The sequence below is a fragment of the Antechinus flavipes genome, chromosome 5 (assembly GCF_016432865.1).
Source record: "Antechinus flavipes isolate AdamAnt ecotype Samford, QLD, Australia chromosome 5, AdamAnt_v2, whole genome shotgun sequence".
Lineage (NCBI taxonomy): Eukaryota > Metazoa > Chordata > Mammalia > Dasyuromorphia > Dasyuridae > Antechinus > Antechinus flavipes.
Window position 1 is genome coordinate 67,364,860 of NC_067402.1, and position 12,046 is coordinate 67,376,905.

The following is a 12,046-nucleotide window of genomic DNA, read 5'->3' on the forward strand; positions in this document are numbered from 1 at the left end:
TTAATGGGGCATGGAAAAGACAAATAATCTACCTATGAAACATATACAAAGCAATTAGAAAAGGGAATCACTGGCAGCTACAATAATTAATAAAGGCATCCTAGGGCAGTTAAGTGGAGCAATGAATAGAGTGCAGGACCTGGAGTCAGGAATACTTCTCCTCCTGAGTTCAAATCACACAAAGCTGTGTGACCCTGGACAAGTCATTTCACCCTATTTGCCTCAGTACCTTATCTGTAAAATGGGCTGGAGAAGGAGATGATAAATCACTCTAGTAGCTCTGACAAGAAACCCTTCCCATGTGGGTCACAAAGAGTCACATACATCTGAAAAGGTTCAACAACGGTAACAAAAGACTTCTACAGAAGGTAAGACTTGTGTTGAGAACTGAAAGAAGCCAGAGAAACCAAGAGTCAAAGAGGTAAGAAGAGAAAGCATTTTAAGAATGAGAAAAAGCCCAGAAAAACTATAGAGAGGGAAGGTAAGAGAGTCCTGTGTGAGCAACTGCAAGTAGGCCAGTACAGCTTAACTGAACTGTCATGGAGAGAATTCAAATGTAAGACTGGAAATGTAGGAATGTTGACTGTAAAGAGCTTTATATGACAGAGAACTTTTATTTTTTATTTTGAAGATAACAAGGAGTAAATAATCTGGATTTAATTCAATAGACAAGTGAAACAGTAAGACTTAGGCTTTACAAAATAAATCTTGGCAACTGAGTGAAAGATGAATTAGAGGACAGAAGGTTTTGAGGCAGAAATGTGATGAACTAGAGTGGTGGTTATTGTGACAGAGAGAAGTGCAGATTGTAGAGGGTGGCAATGAGAAAAGGACCTGGGCTTTAGACTTCTTGTATTTTCTTTTTCCCCATTCCAGAGGCCTAAAGGCCATAGGGGAAAAAACAAACAAATAGTTAAGAGATATGAGGCAGAGGTTGAAACAGAATGAAAAGATTATGATCCAATAAAGGAATTTCAGAATTCATAAACAGAAGTATGGAACACTTGCAGTTGACAACAACATGAAAGATATAACCATTTCTGTGTCTAGTTGTGATGGTCACCAAAATGAATAAATTGAGGAATTAGGAATTTAGGATGTCTGAGGGACTGTTACTATGAATGCTAAAGTACCCTAGTAAAAAACCAGAGGTGGAAAGGAGGGAAAGCCTGTGAATCAGGCACTGAACTCACTAAAGTAAAGGGAGCTGTAAAGTAAAGGGAGTAAAGTAAAAGTTGGTAGTCAACAACTATCAAAAGCTGAACTGGATGATAAACACGGATTAAATGAATCTCAAAGAGGAAAAGTAATGAGCGATGGTGGTAGGAGCTTAGAAGGCAACAAAGTACAAGGAAGATTCTGATTTCCCAATATAAGCAGTGAATTCTGAGGATTATGGGGAAGTTCAAAAAACTGGTCAGGGAAAGCTGGATCCTGAGGACCAGGTCAAGTCTCAATGAGTGCAAGAAGATGGTAGTTGATGATGTCTGGGTTTGTAATAATCAAATGTACAAACTCTCCACACTGTTGATACTAGACATATTGGGATGAAAATTAATTGGCAAAGGCTAAAAATTTTTAAAAGAAGACTGAAAAGTAAAAATCTGCAATATCTATCATTTTAGAATTAAAGTTGGCCAGGAATCAGTTACATTTTCTTCACTAGTCACTGTTCATTCAACCAATATTTGAGTCTACTTATGCAAGATACTGAAAATGCACAATCAAAAGTGCAACATTTCCTGCTTGTCCTCAAATAACTTATACTCTAAAAACATAAGTAGAGATAAGTTAATACAAAATATAGACAAATTAATTGGGAAGGAGAGATAAAAGGAAGTAAAAATTGGAAGAAATAAAGTAATCAAGAAAGATGGGAATTTTTTTTTAGAAGGGGAAGAAAGAACTAGTCACAGGGTTGTCATGTAAAAAGGAAAGAAAGAAAAGAGTCATTGAAACACTGTTTAAAAGACACAAATGGAAACTGAAACAAGTTTAGAAGGAAAAAGACAAGTAGGTCAGCTTTGCAAGTAACATATTGAATTTATTATACACAATTTTTAAAGCAAGATATACATAACAGAAATTTCCATTTTCATGTATAATTTGCTTCTCTTCTACTTTCATATATGGAAATGTATTTTTTCTGATCATTAAATTTAGAACAAAGAAAATTAAGTGTGAGGGAGGAAGAGAGGAAGGGAGGGAGAGAAGGAAAAAAGAAGAGAGGGAAGGAGGAAGGAAGGAAAGGAAGGAGGGAGGGAGGAAGGAAAAAGGAAAAAAGGAAGGGAAAGAGGGAGGGTAAGCTGACCTTGAACTAAGCCATGAAGCAAACTAGATATTTTTGGATCAGGGACTGTCTTTTGCCTCTTTTTATATCCCCCGTGCTTAGCAACGTGCCTGACATATTGTAAGTGCCTAATAAATGCTTACTGATTGATAAGAACCCGAAATGAAAAAAGATGACAATCTAGACATGGTCTAATATAGAATTTTAAAAGTTCTCTATGCTTTATGGGGGGAACACCTAGCAGAGTTTAGTACACAGTCTGGATTTTAAAAGGTCAGAGTTGAACTGTGAAGGTCTTGAATGCCAAAAAGAGGATTCTGAATTCCATCCTCCAAACAAGAGACACTAGAGTAAGAAGTGGCAGAATGAGACCCATGCTTTGGGAACACCAATTTGGCAGCTGGTTAGAAAATGGATCAGAGACCCAAAAGTCTAAAAACAGGAGACCGAAAAATGGAGAACTAAAACATAGCCTGGGAAAGAAATGATGAGGGGCTTACTTAGATGGAGCAAAATGGAAAAGGGACAAATCAGAGAGATGCTATAGCATCAACAGGATGCTGACATTCTAATCTACAGTTATCATATTATGGACACTCAAGACTCAGATACAGAAACTCAGGACTCAGAAAACAGGTACAGTAACAACAACTTTTTACAAACAAGATACTTTAAATATTAAGCCTTTCTACTCCAAATATACCCTTCTTCCAAATTTACCTATCTCTGTCAAAGACACAACCAGTCAACCAGGTGATTTCCCTTTTCCCTCCTATATCCAATCAGCTGTCAATTCCACAGCATCTCTCCATGTATATGGCCATTCCCCTCTCACGCTTGCAACAGTTTCCCAATTGGTTTCTTCTGCTTCTAGTCTCTCTCCTCTCCAATATTTTCTCCACAGAATTACCAGATTAATATTCCTATTAAGTCAGATTGTGTCAATTAATTCAAGTTAAATCTATTATTTATCCAGCTCTTAATTTTTGATTACAATCTAAGATTAGTGCTTATATTCTGTTATATAATAAAAGCTACCATCTTACATTTCAGTACATCTAAGTATGTATATTTATTTAATAAACACTAAACTGAACTCTTATCTTTCTTCTCAAGCCCTTCCCTTTTCCTCATCTTCCTATTATTGTCCAGGGCACTACCATCCTGCCAGCAGCAGGCTCACAATGCTACCCTAAACTCTCACCTCCTTAACTCTTTCTCCACTGAAGTCCACCCCCATCCAATTAATCCCCAGCCTATTGTTATGGAGTTACTCTCTGGCACTGCCACCACCTTGGTGCACTACTTCCCCTCTCACTGTGCACCGTTGCCACAGACTCCTCACAATGAGACCCTAGGAAAGTCACTGTCTCTCTCTGAAAAACCAGGATGAGAGCAGCCTCTCCCTGCCAAGCTTGCAGTGAGGATCAAGTGAGACAACATCAGTGAAGTACTCAGCCCAGGACCAGGTAAGGGTCGGATACCAATGGTAGCTTTCACTTCCCTGCCACAGATCTCTTCTCACTTCAGTCCCTCCTCCCTTCAGTTGTCAAAAGTGACACTCCAATCACCTCTAGTGGCTGCCTACTATCTACCAGCGGGATCACAGACAAAGCCCTTTACCCCCCACACCTCCTACTCTGACACTCTGGCCCCCCACCTCTCTGCGCTCCTCCATCTCCTCACTCTGGCTGTCCCTCCTTTCCTCCATTTCCTAGCCTCCCTGGCTTTCTTCCCTTTTTTGTCCAATTACCCTGTCTAAATTTTGTTTGTATGTAGTTGTTTGCATTTGTCTCCCCCATGATAGACTATGAGCTTCTTGAGAGTAGAAACTTATTATCCTTTCTTTGGCAAAAAGGAAGATATTGTCTTTTCTACTGGAAGAAGACCAAATTCAATCATAATGTTGGGGTTAATGTACAGCATGTTCAACTGTGGTTGATCAGACTAATATGAATTGGGAAATTATTACATGCCAGGCACAAATAGTCCATATGCTAGGCATTATACCATTATAAGGACCATTTTAGGGAGAACACAATGTCAGTTAGCACCACATTTGGTCTGTCAGATTCCTCCAATATGCTGGGAGGAGGGTATATGGAGAATGAGAAGCATGACAGTCTTTTGAGACAATGTGATAGCTTTTTCCTCATGTAGTCAAAGAAAATCTTTGGCTGTGTACATTCCTTTTTTTTTTTTTTTTTTTGGGGGGGGGGGGGGAATATAACAGTCTATATGGCCATGTTGTTGAAATGAACTAAGTAGTCCACATCTCTTATAAGCTGTAATGAACATGTACTGCCAAAAACAAGAGCTTGAGATCTACAAATCTCCATAATTCTTTATGGTTACACTCTAAGTTGAAAGTTTGTTAATATTTTACCATGCCAAATATGTTAGCATAAAACAGACTAAATAAAAATGAACTTCTTATAAATCCTGCTCCATTCTACTGGTAACAGAAAATCAAATATGTTGTTCTATGCACCAAAGTCTCAGAATACCATGAAGACAGGACATCTTGAACATCAGAAGATTTGAATTTACCTCACAGTTCTAACACTTATTTGCTATGTTATTCCCAACAACTCACATTTTGCATCTCCTTCCACTTGAGCTACTTCATAAAAGTACAAGGAAAGCACTTTGTAAATCTCAGTGCTTTATAAATTATTACAATTATCAATAAAGGTTTTCTGAAATTAATCATCCAATAAACTATCCTGAGGGTCTCAGGTATCTAGATAGAAGTTAAAAGAAAAGTTTAATTTATTGATAAGGGTCTATGTAGTGACATAGAACTCTGTACTACTCTGCTGGGAAAATTTGAGGCTGATAGATCACTCAAACTATAGTTGGGATAAAAGTAATTATTAAATTCAGCATCAATATAAGTGAGACCCATAAAGCAGAGTCAAAAAAAGGAGCAGGTCAAAGTTTTCATGCCAATTGGTTCTGTAATTTACAGGCTAGCAGAAAAGACCCAGTTTCAAAAATAAATGAACCGATATATAATTATTAGACTTATCATTGACCAAGAAAGTACTTCTAACCCTTCTTTGCAGAGATGAGATTATGGACATGGAACATATCAGATTTGTGTTGGTTAATCTTCCTGAATTGCTTTTCCCTTACTTTTTCTTTCTTTTTTTTTTTTTTTACTGTAAGAGAATTCTTTATTACAAAGAATGACTTTCAGGGACAAAGGGGGAAAATATATTGGGAAATGTAAGTGATGTAAAAACAAAACAAAATCTTTTAAGGAAAACTAAAATTATATTCACCAAAATCTGAGGAAGTAGCGAAGGTAACATTTTTGAAGTTTTCTACTCCCATAAATTGATTATAACTTTTAAAAAACTAAATGCTTAAGGATAACATTCAGTTATCTGAAAAAAATAACTTATAAAAATAAATAGTTCCTAATCCCACAGCACACTCAAAACATTACTGTAACATTTTTTAATGTTTAAATGCACAGAAGAAAATCATAACAAAGCCTCAGTTATTCAGGCTTCTAGAGTTATTTCAGACCTGAAAGTAGTCACAAAGATTGGGGGTGGGGAGGACACCCTCCTCCCTTATGCAATAAGCAACAAATAAAGAGCTGAGAAAAGCCAAAGACTAGAAGATTATACCAGACCAACATACTGTGATTCATCACTTTATCAGGTACCCTGATAGTAGTACTGTTTTTTGTTTATCATTCTCTATAAAGGCAGTTTGAGGTGTTGCTTGTTTTGCCAAAAAAAAAGTCAAGAATCCTGGAAAAAAGATGTTTCTTAACTCAAGAAAACAAAGCAGAAAAAGGGGGTAAAAGAAACAAATAGAATTTAGCAGCAATGCTTAGCAGCCTATGTGTAAGGAACAACAATGATTGGATGAGGTGCCTGGGCAGCAAACAGCAGACAATCAGATGGCAGAATATGTAACAGCAAGGACAAGAAGCAAAGGAGGGGTGGGACAGAAACGGAGGGATCAGAAGTTGCAAAAACCATACTAAAAATTAAGAGCAAGGAACTGAAAACTTAACAGGAAAAGAACAGAGGCCAGGAAAAAACTAGATGACAGAGACCAGCAAGAATGATTAAAGGCAAAGTAATAGTGAAGACTCACAGCAAAAAAAGGTTCCTGACCATACTGACCCAGACCAGGGCACAAGCTTGGAAAGCAAAGTGGAACTAGAATCTTGGGGCATGAGGAGGTAAAGAAGAGCCACACCCATTGTACCACAAGCTGAGGTTTTATTACCATAAGATAACAAAAGTCAAAACAGTGTCTAGCTGGGTTTCTAACTCTGTTTCTTCCCCTTCCAAAAAGCTGTTTAGTAGTATAATTAGATATACTCTGCTTCCAAAAAGTGATTTATGCTGACAAATATTGAGCTTCTGTTCTTAAATTTTTCTGCCCTCAACAAAGGTATTTTCCCCACTCTATCCCCATCCTCATTCTCTGAAGTTATAGAGCCTCAAAGCACACGGAATCTGTGAAATGTGAATCTGTCCATGCGGTTTTCTTGGCAAAAACGGTAGAGTAGTTGGCCATTTCCTCTTCCAGCTGATTAAGGCAAACAGAGATTCAGTGACTTGCTCAGGATCACACAGTTAGCTAGTATCTGAAGCCGAATTTGGACCCAACACTGCCTTATACAAAAGCAGCAACAACAAAGAATAAGTCTTCCCAAATTAACTTGTAGAAGTTAATTGGACCAAATTTCTAATAGGGAATGATACAACATTTTGATGGTTGACAAGATATCTACATTCTATAAGATTTAATGTGTGCAAAACTTTGAAAATTATTATTTTTAAAAACCAACAATCTAAGCTGATAAAGAATTCTTTATGATTTGCAAAGCACTTTACGTGTTACCTTATTTGATCCACTTTACAGATGAAGAAACTGAGCCTGAACGAGGTTAAATGACTGACCCAGGTACAGCGAACTATGAGATAGGACTGAGATGATCTCAAACTGCTAACAGGACATCTCTACTCAAGCTCTCTTTGTATACAGGAAAATCTGCTTGAAAACGGAAATACTCCAACTTGCAGAGTTGGCAACTTACAAATGAACCTAAACAAAACACCTGACTACTTACTCGTCTCTCTCTCTTTTTTTTTTTTCCTCCGCTCACTGCCGTGATCAGGTTATAGCTAATACTGGAATCAACCAATTATACTTTAATACAATTTGTTAAATTTTAAAAATACGTATGGGGGAAGGACAGACTGAAAGCCTGCGCTTTGGGAAAGAAAGGAGGACAGAGAACTGACCAGGGGTTTCGGATCTGCTCCCCAGTTTCAACTCTCCTGGACTCGCGCCCCCTCCCCCCTTTCTCCCACGAGGCTGGGGCCAGGGGATCTCCGAGCGCAACAAGTGCGCAGCGTAGCAGGGTAAGGCGGGGCACTGGGCATCTTATTTTGCTAAAGATAATTTTAAGGGAATCCGCTGTCCTCGCTGGGCGTCAAAAACGTAACTGGCTAAGGTCACCACGAGGTCAAGGTGGGAGCGCTGGAGCCAGAAAGTCCACCTGGGTCCCAAAAATGGGGGAGGGGAAAGCGGCCCAAGAGGCGCGCACCACTGGGGGGGCCGTGGGCTTGCTTCGGCAGCACCTCGGCGCCAAGAACCCTGTGGCCAGGGCCTGAGTCGCCAGGATCACGGCAAAAACACCTACGGGGCCGGAGTGGAGGGTCGCGGGGAGGGGGCTGTCACCTGCCCCGGGTGTGGGGAGGGCCGTGCCCACTCGCCCGGCCCCAGGTGCGGCTTCTCCTCTTCCTCCTTTCAAGGTGGGCTGGAGGTTGGACTAGGGATGAGCCGCGGCCCTCCATGCAGGCACACACACACACACCACAGACTTGCACACTCTCACACACACTCACACACACACATACACACACGCTCCTTCGCTCCCGGGGGCGGGGCGCGCGCTGCCCTCCCTCACACAGGAAGTCAGGAAACTGGGATGGGGGGAGGGGGAGGAGGAGACAGAAGGAGGGAGTCACAACTTCGAGCCATTTAAACCCAGGGCGGGCCAATGAAAGACCCCGGCCCTCTCCTCCGCCCACAGCGCGGGACCACCGCTGCCGCCACCGCCTTCTCTCAGAGACTCCAGTCAGCCACCCCTCCCCGTCGCCGCCCCAGCACCCCCCCCGACCCACCCCCTTTGTCCCGTTCGTCCCATCCTAAAGCCCTCCACCTTACCGACGGCAGCGGGAACCGGGAGGCTGGACAGTAAACACGGCGGCGACGGCGCCCAGAGCCCAGCGGCGTCCCCGGGCTCTGCCTCGGAGGGGAGGGTAAGTTCCAGGGCACGTCGGGAGTGCGCGCTGACGCGGGGGCGGGGCGGGCAGGGGAGGGGGCCCAGGACCCGGCGCGCGCGCGCGGGGGGAGAGAGGGAGGTAAGAGGGGAAGTGGAGGGGAGAGTCACGTGAGCCTGCCCGCGGTGCCCGGGGGCGGGGGGCGGGAGGCTGGGAGTGCCGGCGGTAGCCCGCTCGTGCCCCACCGCGGGGGCGGGGCTAATAGGGGCGGGGCCGATCCCAGGGGCGGGACGGGCCAGAGTCCGGAATGTGTGTGCCCAGCACTTTAGGAGGCGCGGGGAACGAGCGCCCGGGCTTGGGCTTGGCGTGCGGGGGGGAGGGGCTGGGCCGAAGGGGTCATCTGCTGGAGAGCCGGGCCTGAATGGGATAGGGACTCGGGGCGGGTCACGTTCAAAAACCCGAAAGTGGGCGAGGATGAGGAGGGGGGACGGTTCGGGGCTCTTTGGGGCTGTCGGCCTGGCAAAGTGCATATTCACTAGGCACACGGGAAGCCGTGGGCATGCACAGACACTGCCAGCCGTCAGCAATAACGAGCTAACCCAGGCTTAGGGTGTATGGCACGGCCCTCGGGAGCCGGAGTTAATGCAGGATGCCATGGCGGGGAGGGGGGCTACATAGCATTAGGAACGGATGACCACTTCTAAAGCGGTCTTGCAGAACAGAAACGAGTTTATAAGCCCGCCGTCACTGCCAATAAACATTTATTTAAAGTACCCACTGTGTGCCCGGCTGGGAGTCAGAGAGGCTAAAAACAAGTCTATGTTGTCTCTAGGAGTCCCGGTTTAATGGGAGTACTAACGTGCCAACAGCCCCGTACAAACTAGATATGTGGTACAAGGAGACAATTAACCCTGGAAGCCACTAGAATTAGGGGAAAGGGGGAAGATCTGAAACGGCTTCCGGAGAAGGCGGCATTTTAGCTGGGACTTCAGGCAAGCCCGGCTGTGAAAATGAGGAGGGGTTGTCCCAAAATTCCTAGTGCAGTTTGAAGCTGAGGCAAAAAATAGTAGGCTAAGGGAGTAATCTCCCGGGCCAACATGCATGAAAAACATAGAAGGTACTTTTAAAATAAGTATATAAAAAATTATACCAAAAAATTATACTCTTGGGTATTCCTTCGGTGACATCAAGTGCATATTCTCTAGTGAAGGGTCCTGAGTCTATGCTACACTAACATACAAGGAGAACTGTTTTCAAACCTTCACCTTGACCAAATGAATGTTGGGGTTCTGTCTTCCTTCACCTTGATTGTTCCTGGAAGTACTACACTTTTCTGTAGGTATCAAAATATTAGAAGGACCTCTGATTTTATCAGTATTACTTCCATTAATGGGGGGATTCCCCTTTTTATTATTCAATATGGAAAAAGATATTGTCAAAAAACAAGCTGTCATCCTAATAGAAGTTTATGCTTAAAAATTAGGTTGCTCATGTATATTTGTGTATTTTTGAGAGAATCAGGCAGAGAAGGGGGAGGGGAAGAGACAGAGAGAGACAGAAATCTATAATTTAGCCAATGGTCGTTGGGAATTACTATATTTAGAAAAACTTTTCATAGCAGCCTGCCTAGCAGTAGCCTTCCCAGAGCTTAGCTCTCCCAGTCTTCAGACAAGAAACTAGTAGTCCATCATTAGGACCATGTCGGAAGCCTTCCCAGATTGGTATGATGGAAACAATCCTAGATCTGGGATCAGAGGTGAGAATCTAAATTTTGCTTCTTATTCCAGTTCTCTCACCTCCAGAAGGAAAGAGCTTAAGGTCTCTTCCACCTCCAAATCGAAGGTCTGCTTTCCACACCCAATTTGGGCTCCTCTGGCTCTATCTTCAAGGAGCCAGAGTGGCTTCGAGGCATCCCAACATGGAGGACAGACACCAACCACTGAATGAAATTTGATGAGTTGTTTGAAGCAGTTTTTCTTGTAGGAAGAAAAGCATCAATCCAGACAAAACAAATACGATAAGCATATTAATATAGTAACAACATCTCTTTATCATTGTACTGGCTCACTTCCTTCTTCCCTTTCTCCCTACTGGCTTTCACTGATACTCCTCTGTTCTCTTTTTAGTGCTCAGCATACAGAACAGTACTGCTTTATTCTTCCATTTTCTTTATTCTACTTTCCTTAGGATTCTCTCAGAATGTCTTTTTCAAATACCAAAGCAAGCATGTAGTCCAAAACAGCAATCATGTCTTGTGGAAACGTGTTGATAATAGCATTTTCCCTGTTCCTGAAGCTAAGAACTTGCTAGGTGTGTTTAATTTCAGTTGAAGATATAATAAAACATTTTGAATCCATGCATACATACACACACTCCTGCTCACACTCTTGCCTATTCTAACTTTATATCCACTTTGGCAATCAACAACTGTGTGGTATTGTGCTGGGTCCTGGGGATGTCTCACATTTTATAGAGAGACACAACATGTGTGTATGTGTATATGTGTGTATACATATACACCTGTGTGCATACTATGCTGGGGATGCAAGTGAAGCAGTTTCTGCCCTTTGGGAGCTAGCTTTCAGTCAGAGGAAGACAAAGACAACATGTGAATAAACACATTTACACGTGTGTGCATATATGTGTATACTGTGCTAGGGATGCAAACGGAGCCGTTTCAGACCTCTAGGAGCTAGCTCACATTTTATAAAAGGAAACAACATGTGCACATATCTATGTATGTACACATATACACATATATGTGTTTGTGTGTATGCATATATACATACAGCATAATCTCTGATAATACCACTCTTGCCACCCAAAACGGATAGAATCAGACATACAGAGCTCTGTAGTATGTTTTTACAAAAGACCTGGGAGGGAAGGAGAAGAAAGGACAGTGACATCATTTTCAGGGTTGTCTCTAGTTAATTTTAAAATAGCACTAGGCAGCATATGTCTGGTGCCTACACTAAAGATCTCACCATATCATTTTGAGTCCCATTATAATTTAACAGGCTTCTTGTTTAAACAACATAGGGTTCTAAAATTCTTAACTGTTACAGGCTAAATTTGCTTTGCTTCCATTCTAATTACTTGCTGAACAGATAACTTTTTTTAACAGCAAAAAATGAAGCATAATCTAATGCCATTATGTGGCAGCAAAAGTTTTACCAAATTAGCCCAACTAGTAGATCAATTAGCCTAAATAGTTGCAATCTTTATTATTGAAAAGTAATTTCTCATTCTTATTATACTTGCTGTTAAAAGATTCTAGTGCTGCATTTTATTTTAGGCTGTTTAATACAGAAATATAAACCTATGTGGATTTGCATCTTATTTTCATTCAACTTTAATTTCACATTAGAAACAAGACAAAATTTACGGGTCAATGTTAAATAAGAAAATTAGAAAATCATGGACCAATTTTTTTTTTCCCTCCAACCAAGGCCAAGAAAAGCACATTTCAAAAAACACTAAAGGCATGTGT

The 12,046-nt window shown here is 41.8% G+C and overlaps 1 protein-coding gene across 4 annotated transcripts in view; it reads right to left on the minus strand.

The window, feature by feature from the left end:
• Positions 1 to 8,729, minus strand: part of ARHGAP12 (Rho GTPase activating protein 12) — a 117,518-nt gene extending 108,789 nt beyond the window's left edge. For 2 of the 4 annotated variants that reach the window (XM_052000206.1, XM_052000203.1), the window contains exon 1: positions 8,498 to 8,728. The gene's annotated coding sequence lies outside the window, so the exon portion shown is untranslated. Of the gene's footprint in view, positions 1 to 8,497 lie in introns of all 4 variants that reach the window. The other 2 variants (XM_052000205.1, XM_052000204.1) reach the window with 2 other exon arrangements.
• Positions 8,730 to 12,046: the final 3,317 nt, after the last annotated feature.